The sequence below is a fragment of the Sphaerodactylus townsendi genome, linkage group LG03 (assembly GCF_021028975.2).
Source record: "Sphaerodactylus townsendi isolate TG3544 linkage group LG03, MPM_Stown_v2.3, whole genome shotgun sequence".
Taxonomy (NCBI): domain Eukaryota; kingdom Metazoa; phylum Chordata; class Lepidosauria; order Squamata; family Sphaerodactylidae; genus Sphaerodactylus; species Sphaerodactylus townsendi.
Window position 1 is genome coordinate 26796025 of NC_059427.1, and position 25704 is coordinate 26821728.

General features: G+C 44.0%; 1 protein-coding gene across 4 annotated transcripts in view; it reads right to left on the reverse strand.

The window, feature by feature from the left end:
* FHIT (fragile histidine triad diadenosine triphosphatase) overlaps nt 1-25704 on the reverse strand; it is a 1529347-nt gene that overhangs the window by 1183350 nt on the left and 320293 nt on the right. For all 4 annotated transcript variants that reach the window (XM_048490110.1, XM_048490109.1, XM_048490111.1 and 1 more), the window contains exon 3: nt 20182-20251. The gene's annotated coding sequence lies outside the window, so the exon portion shown is untranslated. The remainder of the gene's footprint in view (nt 1-20181; nt 20252-25704) is intronic.

Consider the following 25704-nt stretch of genomic DNA (forward strand, 5'->3'; position numbering starts at 1 on the left):
GGCGCTGCTGAAACGCAGCAGCGCCGACCTGGCTCCCCTTCCCCTCCCTCAGGGCGGCATCAGGCCGTCCTCAGAAACACCCGTTTAAAGGGTTGTTTTTGAGAAAACAGCATGTTCCCTGCGGCATGGTGCGAACGGCACCGCCGGGAACACGCTGTTTCCCCTGTTCCTCTCTTACTTACCTCGTCGCCGTCGTCGCCCTGCTGTCTTCCTAAGCCCCACCCACGCTGTCCTCCGACCCCTGGAGGTCGGAGGGCAGCATGGGCAGGGCTTAGGAGGACAGCAGGGTGACAACAGCGACGAGGTAAGTAAGAGAGGGACGGGGAAGACGCGGCTCCGGTGTGAGGGTGCCCGGAGGCCTGTGTGGAAAGGGCCTTAGTAAACATTTATATAAAGCAACTCAAAGTATCTCTGGTCCTCTTTTTCTTTCTAGAAGTTGCTTCTGCTATCTGTGCTAATTAAGTATCTCTTCAGACATATGCCAACAAGGTGGCATGGCGTAGCTCAATCTGGTCAACCTGGTCTGGAACTAAGCAGAGTTGATACTTGCAAAGTAGACTACCAAGGAAGACTCTATAGAGGAAGATTGTGACAAACCACCACGGCTTCTCACTTGCCTCGAAAGCTCCTCGGTGGGATCATCACCATAAGCTGGCTGAAACTTGATGGCATTTTACATAGAGACATCTATATACAAAGCAGATGTTCTACCACTGAGTCACAGACCCTCCCCGTGGCTTCCTCCATCTTTCCTCTAAACCAAGCAATTTGAAATGCCATATTTAGTCCTAGAATTCAAAATTAATTCACAGCAGCCCTAACTTCCATAAAGAAGTCTGTATGATTGTGGTCTCCTACCCAACACCCAGTACTTGTTCCACATTTAGAATATTAAACATGATGTCTTCCCATCCCAAAGGATTTTGCTTTACTGTTGCTGTTGGATTATTATTTGCTTTACAATAAATTCCCAGTGAAACTGTGTGCACTGATGTCAAATCTTTCACCTTGAAGATGTCAGAGTATCAAAGTGCCTCTGTAAGCATCAGTGATACAACAGCAACAGAAGATACAAATGGCTATACTCAATTGATACCATTCATTCCAATTATAAACCTGTAAGATTAATAAAGCCTGAACTATTCATCGGAAAAAATTTATCAGGGTAGTGGAATACAGACTGTCCATCTCTCTCTTTTTTTAATTTCAAGACAACACTTCTCAAAGTGGTTTATTATGGAAGAGAAATAAATCATCAGTTCCTTATGACATGTCATTATCTTCACTCTTTTTTTCTTTTCTTGTAGCAGTACACGTTTCTCCAGTTCTCTTTCCAGAGATTTGGAATTTACCCTTTACATTTAGAATTTTACCTAACTTCAAAAGGGTTGCAGGTTCACCAGCAAACAGAAACAGTTTACAAAACCGAACTAAAAGAACCAGTCATTTGCTTGAGTGCCAGAGTGCCAGAAGCAGGAGACACTATTCTGTGGGCAGACAAGGACATAGTGCTCAGTTTCCAATATTTATACCAGCCCATGGCCAGTCCACACTGCCTGCCAGTTTCAAGAGTTACTATTTCATGTCCATGTTCTTCTCTGTGCCAGAAATGGGCTGTGGAGGGATGGTGCTCCTGGGCCCAGGCCTCCTTTTGGATAAACAGGTGGTGGCCAGGGTGCCTTTCACCAGCTTTGGCGATTCGGCCAGCTGCCACCTTCCTGGTCGTGAAAAGATCTTGCCATTGCCGCGCATGCCCTGGTAAAATCTAGATTAGATTATGGCAATGCCAGTGGTGGGATCCAAAAATTTTAGTAACAGGTTCCCATGGTGGTGGGATTCAAACAGTGGTGAAGCACCAATGGGGCTGGGTGGGGCACGACGGGGTCATGGCTGGGCATTCCGGGGGTGGGGCATTCCTGGGCAGGGCTGTGGCAAGGACGCAGCCATTGCGCCAGTCCTTGGGCGGGCAACGAATGCACGCATGCGCAGGCTGCCACGCACGCCGGTGCACCTCCTGCTAGACTGCTTCAAGTTCTGCGCGCTACTGCTGAGAGGAGGGGCGTAACTAAGGCAAAAATCACGTGGCAAAATCACCAATTAGTAACCCCCTCTCAGCACACACAAATAATTAGTAACCTATTCTCGGGAATGTGTGAGAACCTGCTGGATCCCACCTCTGGGCAATGCACTCTACGTGGAACTGCATTTGAAGTCTGTCTGGAAGCTACAGCTGGTACAGAATGTTGTGGCCACAGAGTTGACTGGAATGGGTCATAGGAATCATATCACTTCGGTTCCACTTCCAATTTGCTTCTGGGTTTAATTGAAGGTGGTGGTATTTACATTAAAAGCCCTACGTGGCTTGAGAACCATACTCCTATGAACCTGCAAAATGGCTATGGTAATCTTTGGTGGCCCTGCTTGGCTACCCCTGCCACATAACCACAGATGGGTGGCAATCCAAGAAAGAGCATTCCCAGTCATGGCACCAGAATTATGGAACTCCCTTTCCAATGAGATTTGACTGTCACATTCTATCATCTCTTCTTCCACCAGCAGATGAAACCTTTTCTGTTTTGTCTAATGTTCCCTCCTTGATTCTAATTGATCCTCCTTCCTGTGTCTGTGTCTAGGTTCGTTTCAACTGTTTTTACTTCCTTTTTATATACTTATGTGTGTTTAAACTAGTTTTAATGTTTTTAGTGTTTGTCATGTTGGGACTCTAAGGTGAGCCGCTTCCTCCAATTAACTCATATAGCTCCCCTCATGCCGCCAAGCGCTACTTCCTCAGCTGCCAGCGATGCCATTTCTGGCCCCCATGCTTTCCCATCAAAAGGCGCCGTTTTGAAGAGCACCAGGAATGACACGCGTTGAGGGGGCGCAACAGCGGCAGCGTTGGGGCGGCTGCGTTGTCGCCGCCCCTGTAGTGGGGAGTGCCGGGGGACCCCGCACTACTTGGCTACAGTAGCGCGGGGCAGAAGGTAAGTGGAAAAACGCCCTAGGTCACTTGGAAAAACAATCTAAAATGTTTTAGATAAAGAAATAATATTTTTTAAAAAATACACTGCCAAGAGATCAGCACTACTGCGGGCATGTTTCAGAACATGAATGTCTTAAAAATTAAAAGGGCAAACCAGTAAACTTTAGAGATTGAGTTAATATTTTAGTCCTCAATAAAGCGGATTGGGCTGGCACAAATCCAAGGATATTCATAACCCAGACATATGTAAAATGTTCCACACATGAAAGAGGAACTACTACAAAAGAGAGAATAAGCGGTACTCGTGGTTTGAGAAAGTTTTACCATGCTGCTATAGCATTGCAATGCTGAACAAAGTCAGTAGCACAGTGCTGTGACATAAAAGCTAATGCCATGTTCAAAGGACCAGCTCTACCCTACAGGCATACTAGGCCGAGCTTGTTGGAGGGAGGCACAGTTCAAGGACTATGCCTCTAAACTGAACATCAACCCGGGCTTTCACACTGCTTCTGGAACAAGCAGCTCCCTGCATGAATCTAGATCACACATCGAAGTTTGGGATCAGTGAAAGCAAACTCAGAAATACAGCGGAGACATGACATGAGTAAATACAACTAAATGTTATGGGGAAAGCAGAACTTGATATGGGGCTTCCATTTTCAGCAGCAGCTCTATGTCTGGCATAATCTTGATTTCCACCTTTAGATCCAGCAACTTTTGCCAATGATCAGGACAGTCGGTGTCTTGCTACTCCGATACCCTGTTGCTTTGTTACCTTTCTGTTTCAACCACTTTTTGCCTTTGCTGCCTTAATCAACCATCAGAGGTTGTCCCCAGCGATACCCACAGGCTTCTGCCCAATATGTGCATGATAGTCACATATTGGAGAAAATGTTGGAGGAAATTGACCATGAAAAAACCAATGTTAGCTGAGATGCTGAAAAAACGAAACCTGTGGTGATACTATATTTAGAAAAAATGGTTTCTCAGGCAAAGGCAGAACAGAAACTGTACAATTGAATTAGCCATGTTCAAGGAGGAATTAAGGTTAAATATTGCAAAGTGCCAGGCGTCAAGGTTATAGCTGGCCAATCACAAGTCATTAATTGTGAACAGGCAGATATGTTAAAATAGTTTGCTTCATTGGGCAACCTCATAGGCAGGCTACAATGGCAGATGTGGGGTTCACATTTTTCTCTGAAACAGCTATGTATTCAGGGCTGTCACATTGCTGTGACAAGATTTTGCCCCATTTCTGCTGCTTTAAAAAGAAAAAAAAATTATGTGACTAACCAACCTGCACAATATTATAAAATATCAAAAGGGGTGGAATGTCAATTGCCTGTGCCAAAGCTGTACAATTTCTCAGGGGAACCCACAGGGCCCAATCAGATGCTGTGGCATAGTGGCGTAGTGGTTAAGCAGTGGCGTAGGAGGTTAAGAGCTAGTGTATCTAATCTGGAGGAACCGGGTTTGATTCCCAGCTTTGCCGACTGAGCTGTGGAGGCTTATCTGAGGAATTCAGATTAGCCTGTACACTCCCACACATGCCAACTGGGTGACCTTGGGCTAGTCACAGCTTCTCAGAGCTCTCTCAGCCCCACCTACCTCACAGGGTGTTTGTTGTGAGGGGGAAGGGCAAGGAGATTGTAAGCCCCCTTGAGTCTCCTGCAGGAGAGAAAGGGGGGATATAAATCCAAACTCTTCTTCTTCTTCTTAAAAAGCAACTTCCAAATGTCTTTACTGCCCCACAATCCCTTCCATTCAATACAACCTTGGAATTTCCCCCCCCCCCAAAAAAAATCAGTGTTTTGTCTAGAAGACCTCTCCATGTTGTCATTGCTCTTAACACTCAGATATTAATTTTAATTTAAATAATTATGCACAAATAATGTGTCTGCAGAGAAGTCAGCATTTTAAATTAACTCGCTATTTTGAAATTCAGAAAATATACCCGCTATCCATTCTCCCTGTATTATAATACTTGCTTGGAATATCAAACTTCACATGTTTTGTCACAATGTGACATCTTCAGGTTACAGTATTAGAATTATTAACACCAAACAGTCAATCCAAAAATGTTACCCTAATTCAGTTTCATAGCTGTGCCCCTGTGTAAACTTAATCATGCAAAAGAAAATACATTTTCACTTTTATTGCTCAGAACTGTTGAAAAGATTAATTTACACTTTATTTTATTTTTATTTTTATTTAGATTAATTTACACTTACATCTCTATTAATCAACTCAGAATGAGGAATATCAGTTGTTAAAGCAATATGCAAAGTACATTGCTTAGCTGTTTTAGTGCCATAAGAAAACAAGCCTATATACAAAAGTTCAATATTTTCACATTATTTTGTGTAATGAATACAGCAAAGTTTTTCTTCACTTATTCAAGAATGAATGTATTAATATAATGATTAATAAAGTCACTGACATAAAGACCAGGCTATATTCAAAACTATACTCTTTAAAAAGGTGTCCAGTGTGGATACTGTTGTAAATTTGTATTTTGCAAACTCTGGAGGATCATGGTCTATTTCAAACCTGAATTTCCCAGAATTCTCAGTAAATCCCAGATTAAATATGTCACACGACATAGGAACAAAATCTTGTTCTGTATAGTGAGCAACAAAACTCCCGCAGAACAAGTAAACAGAGTATAGAGGCCAAAACCTTTCCTAACTAGAAGAAGAAGAAGAAGAAGAAGAAGAAGAAGAAGAAGAAGAAGAAGAAGAAGAAGAAGAAGAAGAAGAAGAAGAAGAAGAAGAAGAAGAAGAAGAAGAAGAAGAAGAAAAGGAGGAGGAGGAGGAGGAGGAGGAGGAGGAGGAGGAGTTGGGTTTATATCCTCCTTTCTCTCCTGTAAGGACTCAAAGGGGCTGACAAACTCCTTTCCCTTCCCCGCTCACAACAAATACTCTGTGAGGTGGGTGGGGCTGAGAGAGCTCAGAAGAACTGTGACTAGTCCAAGGTCACCCAGCTGGCGTGTGTTGGAGTGCACAGGCTAAGCCAGATAAGCCTCCACAGTTCAAGCGGCAGAGCAGGGAATCAAGCCCAGTTCCTCCAGATTAGAGTACACCTGCTGCTCTCTATTGTTCTACAAAGGCCATGGGGTGGATGGGGCATATTATTCAGATGTGAACTTAGACTGATGGGAGTATCTTTTTACCAGGTGACATAAAAAGACTGGTTAAAACATATTATGAGAATAGGAGATACAATACCCAATCTGAGAGCGGAGCTATAACACCCAATCAAAGAGCCAGCGTGGCATAATGGTTGAGAACAGGTAGACTCTAAACTGGAGAACCAGGTTTGATCCCCCACTTTTCCACCTGAATGGCGGAGTCTTCTCTGATGAACCAGATTTGTTTCCCCATTCCTACATTCCTGCTGGGTGACCTTGGGCTACTGACAATTCATTCAGAACTCTCTCAGCCCCACCTACCTCACGAGGTGTCTGTTGTGGGGAGTGGAAGGGAAAAGGGGTTTATAGGCTGCCTTGAGTCTCCTTACAGGAGAGAAAGTCTGGGTATAACTCCAAACTCCTCCTCTTCTTAACTAGCTTCAGCCTCTGAAAATCAATAAACACAGAGATATAGAGATGCCTCCACGTTGCCTCCACTTACCCTACCTGCCTAATGTGGAAATTGCACAGTCTTAAACCATTGTTTTATTGTATGTGTTAGCCAGGTACAGATGTTAGCCCCACGTGTTCACCAAAGGTGCAGGGAGAGACAGCAGGTGAGAATGGGCTGGTCCAGTTTCTGCACAGGATTGTCTGGTCATCTCTGGAGGTAACAACACTAGGGCTGCCAACTCTGCATTGGAAAATACCCGGAGATTTTGGGAGTGGAACCTGTGGAGGAGGGGTCTAGAGAAGGGAGGGTATAATGCCACAGATTTCACCCCGCAAAGTAACCATTTTCTAATCTGTATTGTATGGAGATCAATTGTGATGACAGGAGATCTCCAGGTGCCACCCAGAGGTTGGCAATCTTCGACCAGAGGAAGCAGATGTGCAACTTCACCCCCTCCATTAGGACAGCAGCACTGACGTTCAAGGGGAGGGAGCAGCAGTGGCGTAGGAGGTTAAGAGCTCGTGTATCTAATCTGGAGGAACCGGGTTTGATTCCCAGCTCTGCCGCCTGAGCTGTGGGGGCTTATCTGGGGAATTCAGATTAGCCTGTGCACTCCCACACACGCCAGCTGGGTGACCTTGGGCTAGTCACAGCTTCTGGGAGCTCTCTCAGCCCCACCTACCTCACAGGGTGTTTGTTGTGAGGGGGGAGATTGTAAGCCCCTTTGAGTCTCCTACAGGAGAGAAAGGGGGGATATAAATCCAACCCCCCCTCTTCCTCCTCCTCCTCCTCCTCCTCCTCCTCCTCCTCCTCCTCCTTCTTCTTCTTCTTCTTCTTCTTCTTCTTCTTCTTCTTCTTCTTCTTCTTCTTCTTCTTCTGTGCAGCTACTTTCTCCATGTGGTTGAACCCAGTTGATGACCAGGTGGCAGGAAACAGGGTCAGTATGCCCTGCCTGTTATCCTTGTCCGTACTAAGCTAGAGTGAAACTTAAAGGTGATCTTCAATGACTAGCTGATGGGACTGGCAGTCGAAATCACTGTTTTGCTTTTCCCACCGTATGTCAGCATGTCAGCATTAGACCACGGAATGCATTCTTCTGTTTTGATGAAAAGTGATTTATCAGTTTGGCAAGAGCGGGCTGTTTAGGAATAAAATGCCTTGTGGTTTTAAAGTCCCTTGGCTACTTGCATCTAATCCAGCTTCATCCATGCAGCTCAATGGTTTTCTCTCTGAGTGTGTATGTTTTTAAATAAAACAAAATGAGATCAGTCATGTTTTGAGACGTGAGGATTTTTTCAAGCCCTGGAACTCATGGATGGTCTTGGGATAAAAGAGGGGGAAAGTGCTAGTTCACACAAAAAGGCAAGATATGCAAAATTGTAACAACAAACAAACCAGCTTATAGTGCAGAAGTTGCATGTAAATTTCCTGGTAACAGAAAGAGTTGAGTTCCAGGAAAGTGTCATAAACAAGTTATATTTAATATATTTTGTTTTGTTTTTTCTACAGATAATTACAAAAATAAAAAAAGTTTAAGAAAAAATAGACAGCCGTAAATGATAATGGCCAATAATAAAAACAAACTGAAAATAATAGGGGTGGGGGAGAAACCCACAGCAAAAAGGAAAAGAGGAAAGGGAGTAAAGAGGGGGGAATGCTTCTGAAAGCCGAGAAACTAGCACACGTCTACTGATCCCGGATGTATCCAGAATTAATCGATATATAGTATTGATCCCCAACTAATTCAACCCAACTAGTTCAAACTGAAGGTCCCCAGAGTCCCTGGGGAGACTGGAGTCGGACTCCCTCTGCTTTTCTGCCTGCAAATTGCCTCTTTCAGTGAAGTGAAGAGCTCAAACTAGATTAAGTGCCATCTTCCCTGGAATCTGAAGAACTTAAACCCAACTTTACATCCATGCTGGGCATCTCTAGGAAGTGCCATGGGTTGGTATTTAAAACTAGAACACAGAGGTTCAGTAATGGCTCAGCAATGGACCTGAGGTCACTACATGAGCAACAGACTCTAATCTGAAGAACCAGGTTTGATTCCCCACTCCTCCCTCCACGTGAGCGACAGACTCTTATCTGGTGAACTGGATTTGTTTCCCTGCTCCTACACATGAAGTCTGCTGGGTAACCTTGGGCTAGTCATAGTTCTCTCAGAACACTCTCAGCCCAACCTACCTCACGGGGCATCTGTTGTGGGGAGAGGAAGGGGAAAAGTTTGTAAGCTGCTTTGAGACTCCTTATGGTTGAGAAAAGCTGGGTCTAAGTCCAAACTCTTCTTTTTCTACTACTGGCCCTGCCTGCTCCTGACCCTTGCCCCTCACCACCTGTGTTTTAGATTATACTACAGCAAAGGCCCTGTTCTGGAAAGATTCCTTCAGCGCTGAGAAATAAATTAATGCGAAAAATGTATAGGCATTAATAACCAGGTAATGGAAAGATACCAAAGAGCACCAAATGCTGCATGCCTATACTTCTTCCTCTTTGTGAACAGTACCATCAGTGGTGGGATCCAAAAATTTTAGTAACAGATTCCCATGGCGGTGGGATTCAAACTGGCGTAGCGCTAATGGGGCATGACGGGGGTGTGGCTGAGCATTCCAGGGGCGGGGCATTCCTGGGCGAGGCTGTGGCAAGGATGCAGCCGCTGCGCCGGTCCTTGGGCGGGAAACAAATGCACACGACAAGCAAGAGGCCTGCCACGCTAAAGACTGGGTGCACCTCCTGCTAGACTGTTTCCAAGTTCCTGCAGTAATCGCTACTGCTGAGAGTGAGGGGCATGAACTAAGGTAAAAATCACGTTTTGGCAAAATCACCAAATTAGTAACCTCTCCCTCTTGTGCTAACAATAACAAATAATGGTAGTGAAATCCTACTCTCAGGGAACTCCTGTGGAGAACCTGCTGGATCCCACCTCTGAGTACCATGTTTGGGCTCCCTGTAATTCTGTTGGGATTTATAAGTGTCTGTCACAATTCAGACATAAAGGGGTTAACTATGTGCATGCTAATTAGTTACTGAGGTCAGAGTTTTATGACCAGTTCATTGATTAAGCTATTGGTCAACTAACCCCGGCATTGTTTATGTGAGACAAGTCACATAGGTCAGAGGTTATAAAGGTAACTATGTTTCTTTGTCTCACACACACTTGGACCATGATGTTCTTTGTTACAACAAGATCACCTTAAGAGGTGACTCTCTGCCTTGCTACATAGGCACCATGTGGGCTCACATGGTCCTAAGCAATGTAACCAAGCTAGTGCTAGAATAGAAAGTTGTTCTTTGTTTTTCTTCCATGTAAACCCTTTCCCTTTTTTGTAAGCAAACTCTTTTATATACTTACAGCAACAAATTCTCTAATATTTGCCATTTGGACCGAAAGGGGCTATGCGGACTGTTCTGCAGGGACTCCATACAGTTTGTGAAACTGGGGCAGCAGCACACTGATTGTAATGCCAAAGAGTTTTTAGCTATTTTTCTTCCACATGACCTATTAAACCAGAAGTCTCATCTCGACTACCAATGAAAAGGGGAAGGGGGGCATACAAATGGAATAAATGAAATGAAATCTGTTCCCCACCCCAACCTGCACAATATGTAATGCTACAAAATGTGCGCCATGGCTCCACAGCACTTTAGAATTCTCCCCCCTCGCCTCTCCTTCCCCCCTCCCACCACTTCACTGGCTGCATCCATACGTTGTAAGAGATTTCATTATCACTGAGTTCCAGCTATAATTTGCAGTTGGATTCTCCTGTGTAGACAAGTCAGTCCAGTTCAGAATGACAGCTGTAGCACATCATTAGCACAATATCCAGCAATGCAAGAAGATGCAGGGCATAGTATTGCTTCCCACATCAAACAGGCTTCATTCAAAAAAGCAAGTTGCTCACCATGCGATGTTACTGGACGACGGCAAACATACAGCTGAATCTAAAGTCACTATTTTATCATATAAGCCCCAGAGTCAATTAATTATCGGACATAAGCATACAAGACCAATTCTACTGTGGCCCTAGCGAGTGGTGATTATGAAAAAAATAAAAATGGGGAAATGAATGCACCTTCGGCTTTGTTATGTTCAAGGATATTGTTTTGTTGGTAGACGAGGCTGAGGAAAAAGTGGCATCAGGACCGAGGTCAATCACAGATCCACAAGCCAAGCCCACAAAGAAGCATCAAGCAAGAGCCAGAATAACAAGAAGAAGAAGAAGAAGAAGAAGAAGAAGAAGAAGAAGAAGAAGAAGAAGAAGAAGAAGAAGAAGAAGAAGAAGAAGAAGAAGAAGAAGAGGAGGAGGAGGAGGAGGAGGAGAAGAAGAGGAGGAGGAGGAGGAGGAGGAGGAGGAGTTTGGATTTATATCCCCCTTTCTCTCCTGCAGGAGACTCAAAGGGGCTTACAATCTCCTTGCCCTTCCCCCCTCACAACAAACACCCTGTGAGGTAGGTGGAGCTGAGAGAGCTCAGAAGAACTGTGACTAGCCCAAGGTCACCCAGCTGGCGTGTGTGGGAGTGCACAGGCTAATCTGAATTCCCCAGATAAGCCTCCACAGTTCAGGCGGCAGAGCTGGGAATCAAACCTGGTCCTCCAGATTAAATACACGAGCTCTTAACCTCCTATGCCACTGCTGCTCTCAAGGAAGTCCAAAAGTCAGTAACAGAAAAGCAGAAGCTGTGACAACAAATTGTGAGGACAGGAGCCAAAGTTAGGAAGAAAGATTTGCATGCGAGGAGAAAGGAAGAAGGCTGCTCGCTAGACAGGAATCCCTAGCATTTTCCCAGATTTTTATCAAGCTGCAGAGAAGCAACGGGTAGAAAGTATGGGAGGTGCATCTCTGAGGCTCAGAGTACATAGCCCCTAGGAATGATTGCATTTGCAACATCATGCCACATGGGGCAGCATATCTCTTTGGCTAACAGTAACTATCTCAAATACCTGCAGGACCTGAAAATTGGCTTAAAAATGTCAACAAATCTTTATTCTGATTCTAACAGGGTTTTTTGGGGGGAAGTCAATTACTATTTTTATTGATAGGCTTCAGCCTTATGTTCCACAGGGAAATCTCTGCTTTGACAACAGTATCTTTTATCGCACAATAAAACTGCTATTACATCCCCCCATTCTGATGGGCAACATGTCCTGTGGCATGGCTGTCTCTTTCTATCTGTTTCAGTCTTCTTCCCCCCTTTCAGAAAGCACCAGCTGAACAGCTTTGTACAATTAATGTTTCCTTTACTTAAGATAAATGAGGCCTTTTCAAATTAAATCACAGATATGCTTGATTTACTATTTAGCTGCTTTGGGAAAGGAGGTAGACGTTTCCTCAAAGAATGATAGAGTTTTTTCAGTCCAAGGTCTGGCAATGTAATTCAGCCAAGCCCTTCCTGTGAAATCTATCATGCACATACACACTCCCCTCTTTCACCCAAAGCAAATTGCTCAGGAATCAATTTGGCAAATAGGATTCTAAAGTATCTGGGCCCAAAGGCACAATCAAAAACGTTATTTCTGCCTCTTATAAAGGAAAGGAAAGCTCCCAGGCAATAATTCCATGATATGCATAAAGCTGTTGCATCAAAAGCGCACCCTTCTATCAAAAAACCTTTCAATATTTCTGCTTTCCCAGCTTAGGACTATTATTGTGCCACTGTGTATTTCAAGCCATTTCAAGGTATTCCAAGCACAGGTGGGACATAAACAAGGGCAGTCATTGTAAATATATTACCCTAATTCTTATGCGTCACTGTCAACTCGGCTGTATCAATTATAACTGGAAAGCCTGGTTCCCTACCTGACATTCAACATTCAGAAATCCAGGGCTGAATCCTATGCACACTTACTTAGGAGTAAACCCCACTGAACATCGGTGTGTGTTGCACATATTGTAATTTATTTGTTGAGCATAGTTACATTCTGCCTTCTGCAAGGCACCCTTTGGCAACCAGCAGGGGATGAGAACAATGGCAGCAAACTAAGGTCTCGGCTATACATCAGCGTTACTTCCTTTACAGACTGGAAGTGATGTCATCACCTTGCCAGCAACCTAAGGATGGGTTGGTATTTGGCCCAAAACCTGATGATAGCATTTTTACCCTAGGGTTTTTGCCCAAATACCAAAGCTTCCTCACATTTGCTGCTGGTAATTCCCCCTGCTAGTCAGCTGAACAGTGCCAGGGGAAGGAGGCCCAAAAGCGGGGGATCCCCCACCCCAATGGGGGTCTAGCAACACTATTCTGCCTTTCCAGGCGTATGCTCGAAGTGACTAAGAGGAAAATAATAATAACAACAACACAAATTTAAAAGTGGGGAATAAATTCAACAATTGAAAACAATTCACTAGGATTAGCATCTGCACAGCAAGATGGGCTGTGTTTAAATCACAAGTTAATTATGACTGACAGCATAAAAGAGTCTTCATCATAAAAGTTAAGCCATAAGAACCGTGAGGTCAAATGAGAAAACATGAGACATTTTTTAACTCAAAAGCTACCGAAGCAGATTAAACACAAATTAGGACTTTTAAATGTTTTTAAATGTGCATTTGCAGTTGAAACAGCACCCTCGTCTCTTGGGCCCTTTCCGCACGTGCCTTTAACAGCGCCCTGGGGACAGCAAAAACGCCAGGGAGCTGTTCGCATAGGGGGCGCAGCTGCATCGTAGCCGCGCCGCCCTTGCGCCTCCCCAGCAGTGCGAAGCCGCTGTTTCCCGACCTCGCTTCCCCAGCGAGGTTTTTGGGAAACAGCAGCTTCCAGCCGCTGCCGTGCGAACGGCAGCAGCTGGAAGGCGCTATTCACCCTCCCCTTTCCCAGACACCTTACCGTGTCCTCCAGCCTCCGGAGCATTGCACAGGCCAGGGGACACGCCCCCCCCCCTGCCCTGCGACTTCAGAGCTGTCGCGCAGGGCAGGGGGGCGTATCCCCTGGCCTGTGCGACGTGCCAGAGGCCAGAGGACACGGTAAGGCGTCTGGGGGATGGCGCAGCCTGTGTGGATGCTGCGCCGTCCTCCCCGTCGCAACCGAGACCGTTCATGCGAACGGTCCCGGGGGGGGGTTGGGTTGGCATCATGTACACCGACCCAAGCCCCATCGTGGCCGTGCGGAAGCGGCCTTGGTTTCAACTCACATGAACACTTGCCTTACACTGAATCAGACTGTGGGTCCATCAAAGCCAATATGATTGAGTCCTCCTGGCAGTGGCTCTCTAGAGTCTCGGACCAAGGTCTTTCACATCAGCGATGCCAGATCTATTAATTGGAGATGCTGAAGATTGAACCAGGATCCTTCTGCATACCAAGCAGATCCTCCACCCCTGAGCCATAGACCCTCCATGACATTTCCCAAAGACATTTCTCTATAAATATTTTCCAAATAAACACATCCAGACAAAAGCTGGGCTATGAAAGCCAACATACTGGTTTGCCAGTGGGACAACTCTGAACATTAAGGGTGAGGTTCACTCAGCAGACAGGCAGAAGAAAATCCAGGCACAGCATTTCAGTAACAGTGGAAAGTACCAGCAAGTTGGAGATGACTTATTGTGAACCGAAGGGGTTTTCAAGGCAAGAGACATTAAGAGGTGGTTTGCCATTGCTTGTCTCTTAAGTAGCCACCTTGGACTTCCTGGGTGGCCTCCAATTCAAGGTCGACCCTGCTTAGCATCTGAGTTCTGAAAAGATAGGGCGACCTTGGGCCATCCAGGTCAGACCTACCTCCTCGTTACAGCCACTATGAACCAAAGAGCAGACAACTAGTCAATCTGTGCCACCTTCATGCAGCTAATGCATAACACATAACATTAGAGTCTTCTCCACTGCTTCTCCTCTCTGCTGGTTCCAGAGACTGAATTAAAGACCTGGTGGGCCACTGCGAGTAGCAGAGTGCTGGACTAGATGGACTCTGGTCTGATCCAGCTGGCTTGTTCTTATGTTCTTATGTTCTTAACAATGTATTAGTTCAGCATTAGTTGGTGGACGTGTGGACTGGAATTGCTAGTTTCCAACAACAACAACAAAAGTCAATACAAGGTATCGGAATTCTATTTTCAGTCGACCTTTCTACATCCCGTTCCTCTCCTCCTTCCCAAACTTCTGGCAATTTCTCTTTGTCGGTTGATCAGAATTCTTTGGCGTGCCAAGTCAGTACAGAATAGATAAGAGTTCTGTGTGTGGCACTTTCTTTTATTACTATCCTTCAGTTAATCTACGGTTTATGTCACACCGCTAAACAAAATCAATAAAAAAATAACATTACTCAGCATTCAAAGAATCTTGAGGTGCAAACTTAAACATTATGAGAATGCAATGCAATAATGAATTTGGATTGCTTTTGCTTTGTTACCCAGACTCCATCAGCATGTTCTGTGACATTTTCAAGTGCAGGTCCGCAACCGCAAGAGCAAAACCCTTCCTTTTAAAATATATGAAAGCAGAAGTTGCAAGAGTTTTCACAAAAATGTTTTGGCTCATCATTTTTTTTAAAAAACACAGTATAAGAAAGACCAGTTAACAAGTGGTCGTCAAGTATTGCTCTCTGCCTGTGTCTGATTATATTTAAAAAATGGTTAGGCCCAGGGCTACTGTCTAAGAATCCAGCATTGTCCACTTAACCCTTTGCTTAACTGGAAAACTGGAAAAGATACTGTATTGTCATTCGAAGGCTTTTACAGCCAGAATCAACTAGTTGTCCTGGGTTTTCTGGATTGTGTGGCCGTAGTTTGGTACTTTCTGCTCCTATTGTTTTGCCTGCCTCTGAAGATGCCAGCCATAGACGTGGGGGAAATGTTAGGAACAAAATCGACCAGACCATAACCACGCAGCCCAGGAAACCCACAACAGTCAGGAAAAGAGGAAGTTTTTACTGTTTCCCTGGTAGGCAAAGGTTAAAATTAGCAATACAAACTCCTAGAAAGGCTGGTGCTGAAGCTCCAATATTATAGTATTGTATTATAGTACTATAGCATAGTACAATATTATAGTATCTCGTGGATACACGAGAGCAAAAGAGATGGGTAGACTTTCTCGATACACCAGAGCCGTCCAGTTCCTGGGAATTTTGTACCTCCTGTCTCCATCCCAAGATGGCCTTGAGTTGGCCATCTTAATTCAAGGCTTCCAAGAGTGTGTTGTCTGCGTTGCGTGAACCAGACACTAGCCAGTGCAAACTTTCTCTGCTGGAATACAAAGAAGTTTATTGCTTAGTCAAGCAAAGTTTGAGACAAAGTCGTATTCTGTTTGTTTTATTCCCAAACAGAGGACTAATAAAGACTTTGCTCAAGGATCTGAGTTACAGTCAGATCACTCCCTATGAACGCCTCTGCCTCTAAATTCTGCTTGAACTCACCTTCCATGTTGTTTCAGTGGGCTTTAAACTTCAGGCCTACTAATGCTGAGAGGCGCGGAACTATGGGTCAAGAAACTCCAAACAGCAAGTCTGTCTTGGGCTCTTGGAGCTTATCAAATGTCTCCTGCCAATCATTTGGATTTGAATAGGAGCCAACAAGCAAGGTAACTAGGAAAAAATACTTGATGTAACTAGCGAGGGTACTATCCCAAGGTGTGTGGGCAAAATAACCTTTCTGAAGCAAAGCAGGGTCCAATTGATGCCTGGACAGTAGATCTCATAAAAGGCTTTGTATGGTGCATTAATTCCAAGATGAAAGAAGGATGACATATAAGCCGTAGTAAGAATAGGACAGTATTTACTCAAATGCAAAACTAGGTTTTTTCCAGGTATGCCATCAAAAAAGGAGGGGTTGTCTTAAATTTGTCTACAAGTTACAATAGTTTATAATAAGGGGGGGGAGTGTGTGACATGGGGCAGGGGTGTGTGTCTTACATTCACATTCATTTTCCTTTCACTTAAATACAGTACATCTTCAGTTCAGGGCTAGATCAGACCTTAGGCTGATGAAGGAAGGAAGGAAGGAAGGAAGGAAGGAAGGAAGGAAGGAAGGAAGGAAGGAAGGAAGGAAGGAAGGAAGGAAGGAAGGAAGGAAGGAAATCCACAGTATCCCAATACCTTGTCTCCTGCTCTCTTAAAAAGACTGCACAGATATAGCTTTGTGTCACCAAAAGATAAGAGCAATCGTATTTCTTATACTGACTCATAAGCTTTTCTCCTATCTAGTATCCACTGATCAACTGAGAAAGGCATGAGGTACAATCCAGAGAACACTGACCATGCTGAAGTCCAAGGGCCCAAGCATATAAAACTTAACCCTCCTTTTGACTTTATCATGCCCAGCGCTGCAATGATCACCAATCAAATGCTACTTAGATGCTGCTAGATCAAACGTGTGATGGTGCCCATTAGAAAATCTCTCTAATCATGCTCACATAATAGCTGAATGAAGAGATCACAGTCCATTTCAATTCCCAAATGTGCTCTTGCCTTTTGTCCTTCACTGTACATGTGGAAACTGTGCCACCAGCCAGCCGCCTGCTTAGAAATGTGCAGCCTTGGCGCCTTTTGTTGGTACAAAGCATTAAGTCTATTACAAGGGTTTTTATAATGTCTTCAGTCCTTTTGAAGTATCACCCAGGCATTTTTCCATCAGGCAACAAATGATACCATTCATCAGCCCGTTACTGATGGGGCTTCAAGGAAAGTCCAATTCGGAAATATATATGGGCCTGTGAATCTTTCGTTAGGTAATATAAATAAATCTAGTCTCAGAACTGCTGCTTTCTTAATCATCTTTAAAACACAATGGGTCTGTCAAGACAGCCCATGACTCTGATTTCCAGCACTGGAAATATGGCACGGGAAAGGAGCCATTTCCTCGAACAGAGTGCAAAATGCAGGAGGGAAGAAAGAGTAAATGCATCTGGATAGCAGCAGCGATATTTCGTTTTACCTGTAAGCACTATTTGTTCAACAGACTTCCCCTTTCTATTCACTACTTTGAGCCAAACAAAAGTATGCAGCAACTATATTTCTTTGCCGCCACCCCATACCCAAACAGAGCATGACTAGTTAAGTCATCTTTGCTACTGAGGTAGAGCAACAGACTCTTACAGGGCATTTCCATATACAAGACCTATACTTTATCTAAATAAAAAAACCAAACCCTAACACAAAACTCAAACTCCAAAAACCCATTTATCTGCAGCAATAAGTCAAAAACAGATGGAAACAGCAAAAAATCAGCAACAGTGGGTCAAAAACTCACTTCAAAAATGCAGATCTTACAAAGCTTATTGGACTTCAGCGAGGAACCACATCAGTTGTCTCTACTGAAAGACAAAAGCTTGTAGATCCTTGGAGCCGTTGCAGAAAAGGCCCTGCTTCTTCTAGAGGCTGATTTAATCTCCTTATGCATGGCTTCCCTAAAGCAAAGATCTAATTCCTGTATGGTATGGTGGTTGGAGTGTCCCACTAGGTCTGGGGTGGTGCAAGTTCCCCACTCTGCCGGGAAGTTTCCTGGTCCTGGGTGAACTTAAGATAGCCACACTCTCTCAGACCAACCTATGTCACTGGGTTGTCGTGGTGATAAAAAGGAGCAGGGAGAATCGTGTACACTGGTTCAAGCTTCTTGGAGGAAGGGTGGGATAGAAGGCACTAAATAAACATTCAGTCAGAAAGAGGTATTCTGTGAGGTTGCAGTTCCTGAACTGCAATGAGTGTGAAACTGCTTCTTATTGGGTCACTGTTCATGGAGTAGAAAAGGCAGTAGTAAAGTATTTGCAAAAGGCACAAAGGGCACTCTGACCAAACTGGATTCTATATACTTGTCCAAATCAATGGAACCATCAGCAGAGCCATATATACAGACCTAAACATTATAATGAATATGAGGTGAGGAATGGGACTGCATGCACCATCACTGTTCCCATGCCTTATCTATTTAGTCAAACATCAAGCCTACACACACAAAACGGTGTGCTGCCAACTAAATGTCTCTTTGTAGGACTGGGAGCAAACCCTTTTACAGAGGGTTTGGTTATGCAAAGAGAGCCACGCACACACAGACTTTAGACAGACATTCCTTCTGAATGCATGGAAGACAGGGCGGAAACAGCATATGTGATCCCATCTCTCCCCAAATGTTAGAGTTTCAGGCTATGCCTGCAACCAGTGGAAGGTCTGGGAGATATGCTGCAAGCAGCAGAAGGTCTGGGGGCAGGGATGGGGGGGGGACGACATGACATCATGTGTGTTATTACATCACTTCTGGCTTAAACCCAGAAGTGGCATAGAGTAGCTCTATGGACCCTTCATCAGTTCCAGGTTTACACCATAAGTGATGTAACAATGCATGGAATGCCACCAATTTTTTTAAAAAAAATCTCCCCCACTGCTTTGCACGGCAACAGGCAGAAGAATCTGGGGGTGAGGAATTCCCTGCCCCACCAACTCCATATATACATGTGTGCATAGGACTCCAAGTTTCATAGGTAAATATCCATACACTGTCTCTCACATACAGTATACTGAGTATACAGTATACAAGACTTAGAAAGGATATTTGAAAAACAACTAATTTGAACACAGAGGAAAGCACCAAGTTAGAATTTCTGGTCAACCTGTATACACATCAAAAAGTTGAAGCTTTCAGATTGAAAACCACCAGGAAGGCAAAAGTTACAAAACAAACACAGCCAAAATACAGCGAATATAACCGGGTCTCTTTTCAGATGTGTTTTTCTCATAAGATTACACAGCACAGTGTTTTACAAAAAATTCATCAGACATATGGTGCTAGAGGCATGCTCCACTCTGGAAAGTTGTTAGTCCAGGTTATTTAGTTGGATGATAATTTGTTTAAAGTACATATATACTGCCTCTCTACTCATGCCAAAGAGAAATATAATTCATCAATGTTAAAATATAAACATAGCATCACTTCCAAAATGTTTTTAAAACAGCCATCGTCAATGAAACAAAAACCCAGGGTAACTATAAAACCACAATGCGACACATTTTTTCCATGAGCTGGAAGAATGAATGAATATGATGCTCTTCTTTTACGTAACACCTTTGCAAAATAGCATGCAATGCTACTTTTTTGCAGTCTCTAACTTTTGTAATTTTAGTCCTATTGCATTTCTTATTAGCTCTCTCCGGCTATTTGATTTCATTGTTTTACACAGTGTAATCCTATCTGAGAAAGATGGACAGTTAGTACTACAGTAAATTATAAATCATCATCCTCCCTGAGGAGAATGGTCAGTTAGTACTAAAGTAAATTATAAATCATCATCATCATCATCATCATCATCATCATCATCGGTACTCCATAGAAAGGCCTGAATGCACAATGTCATTTTTACTTCCCATCAGGAAAAAAAAATGCATAAATTGTGTGACTGTAATCATGGGCTTTTCCATAAATCACCCACTGAACACATTATTTTAAAGTGTATGAAAGGGAGGAGCACACACACTCCTTCACCAAAAGGAGTCTTAATACTGAATAAGGTGCCCTAGAGATGATATTTCAACTAAGAAGATTTTAAAGTCCAAGTTGAGGACTTTTTTTTTGTATTTTTTGCCCTTGTCAGCAAAGCCAAAGATCTATCAACACTTCTCCTTGCCACAGTAAACAGCTGCTGTGAACTATTTACATCTCCCTAAAGATAGCACGCATTGTTACAAAAGGCCTGCATTTCTTACCGATTCTCTTGTCCTGCCTCAGGGCTTCTTCTCGCACAAGAAAGTCTTGAGATAGAAAAAATGTCTGCTCCTGTGGAGAAAAAAGAGAAAGTAGCCTTACCCCTCAGTTTGTAGTTTTACAAAGAACGCTTCAAGAAGAAAAAGGCAAAGGCAAAGTGGCATCAAGAAATTAATCCCACGAAGAAAGAATAAAACAAGTTTTGATTTTGGTTTTTTTGCAGAAGCAAGGTTTATTTCTTTTCCTTTTTTTTGGAGGAGAAAATAATGTCAGCACTGTTGGAAGCCTTTCATACTTTCACTTTTGCCACTGTGCAAGCAAGAAGGAATTTTAGAGTTGGTCAGTGTCCCTTCCCCGCACCAGGTGCCAAACAATTGGCTTACTCAACTGCTTACTCAACTGACACAAATTCAATTTGCCTCTCCCAGTGTTAGAAGAGGAATAGTTTGGATTTATACCCCGCTTTTCTCAACCTTAAGGAGGCTCAAAGCGGCTTACAAACTCCTTTCCCTTCCTCTCCCCTTAACAGACCCCCTGTGAGGTAGGTGGGACCAAGAGAGTTCCAAAGAACTGTGACTAGCCCAAGGTCATCCAGCAGGAATGGAGGAGAGGGAAATCAAACCAGGTTCTCCAGACTACAGTCAACCACTCTTAGGCCCTTTCCGCACAGGCCATTTACGGCGCCCTGGGGATGGCAAAACCGCCATCCCCAGGGAGCCATTCGCACAGGCGGCACTGCTAAAACGCAGCAGCGCCGACCTGGCTCCCCTCCTCCACCCCCAGGGCGGTGTCAGGCCGCCTCCAAAAACCTCCCTCCTGAAGGGAGGTTTTTGGAAAACAGCGCATTCCCGGCGGCGCGGTGCGAACGGCACCGCCAGGAACACGCTGTTTTCCCCGTCCCTCTCCCACTCACCTCGTCGCCTTCGTCGCCCTGCTGGCCTCCTAAGACCCTCCCTCGCTGTCCTCCGACCCCTGGAGGTCAGAGGGCAGCGTGGGCGGGTCTTAGGAGGCCAGCAGGGCGACGATGGCGATGAGGTGAGTGGGAGAGGGACGGGGAAGAGGCGGCTCTGTGTGGAGCCGCCTCTCCTGCGCCGGCCTCTGCGGGGGCCGCTCGCACGCTCCCGTGCGAATGGCCCCCACCCCTCCACCGGCAGAATTCCTGCCGGTGCAGGGGCGCCCTTTCCGCTGTGCGGAAAGGGCCTCAACCACTACTTTATGCTAGCTCTCTTAAATGTAGGTCTGATCTGTACACAGTCCCCACTTAATGAACATAGCAGAGGTATACATCAAAATATAAACTGAACATGCTGTTCATGCCAACTGCAGAAGGATAACTAATCTAAGGCCCCTTCCGCACATGCCAAATAATGCATTTTCAAACCACTTTCACAACTGTTTGCAAGTGGATTTTGCTATTCTGCACAGCTTCAAAGAGCACTGAAAGCAGCAGTTTGAAAGTGCATTATTCTGCATGTGCGGAATGAGCCCCTGTGAAATTTTATCCAGCCTTTAGTTCCAAACCAACCAGACAATTGTCTGGCATTGCTATAAGTGTCTAAGCTGGAGTCCCCAACATAGTACCAATGCAAACTATGGCACCTGTCAACACCTTTTCTTGCACCCACCAGTGGTTTTAGGAAGTGAGTTGGGCCACATCAGACTTTTGCTTCTGATTGACTACTGGAGGTTGAATTGGCTGTGCAGATTATTTTTTAAATGTTGCTTTCGCAGCAGCAGCCACTATAGGGCAAGGATCTACACTGTATTTCTGAAATTAAGGTGTAGCAATCATTTTGTGGCTGACTCTGCCTCCTATGGCAGTCATTTTGTGGGTGCTCTCACAGTGCTGTTTAAAAATCCCAAATGTGCCTGCAGGCTCAAAAAGTTTGGGGATCCCTATTCTATGGGATGACTTGGAAATATTTAACATTCTTCATGTTCCCATTTTCTACTCTTCGTCACTATCCCTAGACTTTGGGCGTAGTTTTTACCGTTTTGTTACTGTGAATTGTGAAGAATTGTCATTGTTCAGAGTTTAATTGTTCTCTTAAATCTCATGTGGAATTGATATATCTCATCTCCAATGCACATCCCTGTGAAGTCACGAATATAAACAGCAAGACACTACCAGGGATTTAAAAGAATGTTCGGTGTTGTCTGATCGACTTGAAATTTGATGGTTTTATCATTTGCTTAAGCTGATAGACAAAAATGTGTCTGCCAAATATGTATGCCTTACAACCTCTGACAGGAAAAAAAAACCATATTAATATTGATGCTGACTATTCAAGGCTTGGACTGATTGTGGATCAGGGCATGAGAAGTGTTCCATGTTACATAAAGGGAAGGGAAGGATTCACTCCACAATTTGAACACATCAGGTTTAACAGGACAGTTTGCACAATATTTTGCATCCTTTTGGTTGGTCCTAATAAAAGGTATTACATAGAATTGGTTATTGTTGGTGTTGTAGACTTTGTGTGGGCTGTTGACAACTTTTTTTTTCAGTACTTCGCAGCGAAGAGCAGGATTTTCATATGCATTTTTAAAGGCTTTAATCACTAATTCAATAGCTGGTGCATTTTTTCCCAACAGGAGACAATACAATCAATTGCAAAAGTGTTGAATTGACAAAAATGACAAGTGTGGAGCAAGCATAAAACAGTCAACTAAAACTCAGCAGAACAGCCACATTTAGATGTTAGAGTAAAGAACTTAAGGAGGGGAGAATGTGGGCTCCAGGAACAAAAAAAAAGAATCCCAAAAGAACTGAAAATTGACAAAGCTGTGTTTCTTTAAGCACCACACAGAGGAAACCTGCCATTTTAAACATTGTGCTGCTGAGATTTTTGAAATGTTGCTTTTTGAGGTGTTGAGAATACATTGTAGTACAACTTTTTTCCCCCTCAAATGTATTTTTAACAGAAAGAACAAACACCTTCTTGGCTTTTAAAACAGTGGGGGACAGGCCACTGTGCAGTAAGTAAACATTACATGCAGCAGGTGGAGAACAGCCTTTAGAAATGGAGGAGTTTAGGCAGAGATCCTCGTTTTGACCTCAGAGGTGTTAGAAGCATGTCCCTGTTTTCATCTGCGAACCCCTGGATGATATGAACACATAGATCTGTAGGGGACTGGGAATCAAATTGGCTGAAACCTACACAGGAGTTGCTACAATATTCCATTGCTGCCAAGAACAGAAATGGGTGGCAAAGGGGGGGAAGAGATGTTCGAAATGAGGAGAAAAACAAAATCATGTTCAGTATTCTCTCCTTGCCACTACTGCTGGGAAGTTCTTTTTCACATCGCCTGACCCAAATGCTGCTGTCAACCATTTTTTTCTAACAAAAAGCAAGAAGCAATTCTTTCTTCTTCTTTTTTTGTAAACACACAATGAGCACCATTACAGAACACAAGAGCCCTCATTATATTTAATAACTTAACTAACACCAACTTAGCTGCTAGCAATTTGGGGGGTTGGTGGGAAGTTAATGTTCACACTGTGGATCAAATGAAGTATTCTGTTTTTACCTGCCTAATTAGCGTTAAGATGAAGACCTTGGGCACAGCCAATTCTGCATGCAAAAATCCAGTTCCACTGCCAGTTCTCCAAAATAGCAATATATTTGCTCATTCTGAGCCTAGAGGAAAAAAATTTAAATAGTCCAGGAAAAATATGGATTCAGGAAACAAAATTATGTGATGCAGAGATCCTCTTGGCCACACTTTCAAATTTAGCTGGTCCACAACCAGAAGTAGGATCCAACCAGTTCTCACCACTTCTCTAGAAGTGGTTACTAATTTTTTCTGAGTGCCGAGAAGAGGTTACTAAAGCAACTTCCCTGCCCAATAGGGACTGGAGGTGCGTGTGTGCGGCGGCGCCACTGTTTGAATCCCACCACCATCGGAACCTGTTATTAAAATGTTTGGATCCCACCACTGTCCACAATCCTTCTTAGGTGTCAGCTTCTTCTCCCCACATAACACCCAGGAGTAGGAGGTACACTTTTACTTGGGCCTGAGGACTCAGAGGCCCCTGAAGCCTGGACTGCAAGCCTAATGCCAAGATTTGTTGGTATCATTTTTTAACCTATAAATAATTTGTTTTCATGAGATTATGAATATGAGATACGATTTGGGAAGCTATGATGGAAATGTGTTCTGGCCCTATTGGACAAAATATCCTGGGATAGACCCAGGATAATATATCCCAGGGTGTTTTTATCCCGGTTTCTCCCTTTGCACGGCTGCCCGTCAGTGCGTTCAGGCCAGGTGGAAGAACTCCGGTGAATTATGCACAAGCCCCCAGTTTATTTTCATTTTCCATATGAATGTTTACGTTGTTGACGGAGTTTGCATACGTTTACGTAGATTCCGTTTTTTCAAGGTTCTGATTGGCTGTAGATAAGGGGCAGGGAGAGCAGGCGGCGAAGCCAAAAAAATAAACTGGCTCATCTCCAGCAGTGTTTGCAAGGGAGCAGGAGTGGTGCAGGCTTTTTCAAAAGAACCGCCAATTTCATTGTTTTGTGAAAGCTGCAGGGTAAGGGAAATCTCACAGGGTGGCCCCGAGTTAGGCCCAGAAGCCATGCCTGAACCAGGATGTTTCACCTCCTTATCCTAGGATATTTTGCCCGTGGGGACAACGCCATTTTTAATCAAAATGGTGAGAGTCTGTCCCTTTTAGATTTGGGGAATTAGCAACAGCAGTCTTTTGGCTTCATGTGAGATCAGGCAAGCTCAGAATCTTGATTGGCAGCTTTTACAGAGAATTGCTTAAGCAAGAAATCTGCAGGAGAGTGAAATAAAGTTTACTGATTTTATTGAAGGGAAAATAATGAACATACAAGCACACAATAACTAAAGCAGCAGAACACACACACACTCCTAGGATGTAGATAGAGTCATGGGGATGCATTAGGAATAGTGGAGGAACTGGGGAAATTTGGGGAGTGATATTGTACGAAATCCTGAAGTGGCTTTAGGTCGAAGAAACAGCGTTCAGGGCCTACTTGGGCTTCATGGAAGAAAGGTATAAAGCAGGTGGGATGCACCACAACTGAACCCAAAGCCAGGCTCAGAAGTGCAGGGAACTTAGTGCTGAAAGAGGGGGAATTTTATAGGGAGAAATGGGCTCTCTGGTGATGCAAAGAGATCCTTAAGCAGTCAGATAAAGAAGGGCCCTTCTCTTCCTGAGTGAGAACATTGAGGAACATTACACTTAAGTGTTGGATAGTTGTTCTAATGGTTTGAGCACCTGGCATTAATGGGCTAAATCAGGGAATGGGAGGAAGCTGATTAAATTACAGCTGTAAAAACAATGACAATGTAAATGAGGGGGTCTTTAAAAATAAGTTAGAGGAAGAAATCAGGATTAGAGTTGAGCTGGTAAGAACAGCTTGAAGTGAGAACACTTTCTATAGCAGAAGGCATTGTTTCATCTCAATGGGCTTAAGGCAGGTATTTTGCAAGGCAGATATGGGTAAAGGCAAGATCAGACAAGTTTTTCTGTTTTTGTGGGTACACTA